Genomic DNA, 3,293 nt, shown 5'->3' with positions numbered 1-3,293 from the left:
TTTCCAACTTTTGGCTATTGTAAATAGTGCTGTGATCAACATGGGTGTGCATATATCTGTTCTTGTCATGGCTCTCACTTCTTTAGGGTATATACTTAGTAATGGAATGGCTGGGTCAAATGGTATTTCTAATTCCAACTTTTGAAGCAATCACCATACTGCTTTCCACAATGGTTATACCATTTACAATCCCACCAGCAGTGTATGAGAGTCATGGGTATATTCCTGCCTGCCTAACTGCACCTGATTTTTCTGCTGATTTGCCTATGTATACACCCATAGACTAGTGTTTGCTATTAATGATCATGCAGTATTGTATATGTAATAGTATTCACCTTTGTTGTCTATACCTCTTATGCACTTCTCTTTTTAACTTTTAAATTATTTTACTATATTCAAGTGGTCTTATAGCTTAATGATCTTATTGCTTCATTTTGTAAAATTATGGAAACCATCTGAGGGTGAAATACTGATTTATTCTTTGTCAAATTAATTTATATTTCTCACTTTTTTCTATTTTATGTAATATTTTCATTTACTATATTATATTTAATCATGTTAATTTTTCATGTCTCAAATATTAACAAGTATTTTTTAAAATCTCTTGTTTCCTTCCTTTTCTCCATTTGACTTAAACCCTATTATAAGTTTTTTTTTCTTTTTTTGCATTTACCTTCTGTTAATTTGGAAATGAACTATTTTATATTTCTTTATCAAGAAAGAAATATTTTGCATTACAAAGAACAAAATATACTTCTCCACTAGATCACATTTCTAAGCTGAAAATAGTTGATATAAACATATATAGACAAGTCAGCTTGGAGTTAACATCTTTCAGAAAATCCAATGCCTGGAATAAAAAAAAAAGTTCCATAACAGAGCATTGAAAGTAGCATTATATTTCTGTATTGCATTTCCAAAGAAGAAAGATGGGTGGAAGGTGACACTGGTCCTCCCCTGAAAATATAGACAGACATTTCAACCCATTTCCCCTCAACAATACAAATATTAGAACCAGAAGTTGCAAAGTCAAATTTTAGACTCCATCCTATTCTGACTTCTTGGAACTACTCAGTTAAGTCACTCATCTTTATTTTCTACATCAAGTACATGAAGAGAATGATTTAGATCAGGTAGAAATTTTGGTTATTTTGTGATTTAGAAATATTGAGCCTGTCTAATAAGTGGATTATGAATAGAAAAATAATGCTACACTAAGAAAATCAAATTCTTATTATACAGAATTGCATTCATTCTAGTTTTGGTTTTAGGTAATTTTAGTGTTTCTGATTGAACAAAATAATTTAACTTTTTGGCCTGTTTCTCAAAGCATAAAATTAGGATTTTCTAGCAACATTATTATTTCAGAGGGATAATTTTGAAGGAAAAATGAGACAAATGGTGAAAAAGCAATTTTAGCTTTGGAAGGTACTATCTGCTATAAATATTATTTTAGCTGAAATGGGGAGATGAAACTTGCCTCCCCACCTACCTCTACTCCAGAGATGATGTTGTGCTCAGACACTGCTCTCAGTGTCAAGGCTACAGACAAGGCTACAGAAGGTATCAATACTTTCCACCTTCAACATTAGACCTTTAATAACACAGGTAAAATATGTTTCAAGGACTGATGTTGTTGCATACTCACTGTGATAAAAATAATTGTCATTGCCTCTCCAGTGTATTGTGAAGAGCTAGAATATTATGAGGTCAATCACTTGCCACTCATTTTCCCCTAAATTATGAAATCAAACAAGACAAATTACTCTGAAATCATTGCATTGTCTTTCCTTAAAATATGTTAAAGTGCTTGCTACCCCAGGATCTGGCAATAGAATCCTTGAAGATGTTACCAGTTAACATAAGGTCATGCTGGAGTAGGAAGGGTTCTAACCCAACATAGGTGGTGGCCTTCTGAAAGAGAAGTGACAAAGATAGATACACAGAGAGAAGATGACCATGTAAAGATGACAGCAGAGATTTGGGTGCTGTATCTAGGAGCTCTGGTAGCATAATGCCTAAGGCATTTGAAGGCTAACCAGAAGGCTGGTGGTTCAAACCCACCAGCCGCTCCTTGGAAGGAAGGTTGGGCAATCTACTTCCATAGTGATACTGCCTTGAAAACCCAAGGAGAGTCTATATCTGTCAGATTGGACTCAATGGCAGTGAGTTTGGTTTGGTTTGGATCTATAAGCCAGGGAATATCACTGATTGTCAGAAATCACTCAAAGCTAGGAAGAGTCAAGAAAGGAATGCTCTTCCATTAGTACCTTTAGAGATAGCATAGTCCTATCAAAACCTTGAATTTGGAATATTGACTTCTATAACGTAAGACAATAAATTTCGGTTGTTTTAAGTCACATTTTTTTTGTGGTACTTTGTAGCAGAAACTCTAGGAAACTAATACATACCTAACATAAAGAAAGTTTCCTTTGGAAGGAAACACTTCTGTCAACACTGTTGCACTTGACCTTCTCCCTTCACAATTCAATTAATCAAAAGGGGCCACATGTCTCCAGGCATAGCCACTGGCAAATGTTTGTGAGTTTGTGATTTTATTTGTTTTTAGTTTACTTTTGAAACACAGTTGGTATGTTGGTGCTCAAATAATGTGAATTGGAAAAAAAAAAAAAGAAAGAAAGAAAAAGATTGAACACCCTGTACATCCATCACACCATTCTACCCTCCAGAGTAGCATTTGCAAATCCACAGCATATGTTCCATTATTCATTTATGATTCCCTCTCTTCTTCCTTTTCTGCCTAACAACCCTTACTTTCTGCCTCCAAACATTTTTCTTTGTTCTTTTTCTCTCCCCTGCTCTTGAACTCAGTTCCCATGTACCTACTCTTCTGCAATGCTATCAGATCTACTGCAGTGTTTATTATTGATGTTAGGTGCTTTTGAGTCAGGTCCAACTCACAGCAACCCCATGACCTGCAACAGAACAAAACACTGCCAGGTCCTGTGCCAGCTTCATATTCCTTGCTACACCTGAACCCATTCTTGTAGCCACTGTGTCAATCCATCTAGTTGAGGGCCTTCCCTTTTTTTGTTGTTGAGCCTCCACTTTACCAAGCATGATATCCAGGGAATAGTCCCTTCTGACAACATGGCCAAAGTAGGTGAGACGAAGTCTGGCCGTTCTTACTTCCTAGGAGCATTCCAGCTGCACTTCCTCCAAGACAGATTTATTACTTCTTCTGGCAGTTCATTGTACTTTTAGTATTTTTCATCAATACCACATTTCAAAAGCATAAAACTCTTCAGTCTTCATTGTCCAGCTTTCATATG

The sequence above is a fragment of the Orycteropus afer genome, unplaced genomic scaffold (assembly GCF_000298275.1).
Source record: "Orycteropus afer afer isolate SDZICR_OR568_19922 unplaced genomic scaffold, OryAfe1.0 scaffold00762, whole genome shotgun sequence".
NCBI classification, from domain to species: domain Eukaryota; kingdom Metazoa; phylum Chordata; class Mammalia; order Tubulidentata; family Orycteropodidae; genus Orycteropus; species Orycteropus afer.
Note: the sequence above shows the minus strand (reverse complement) of the source record.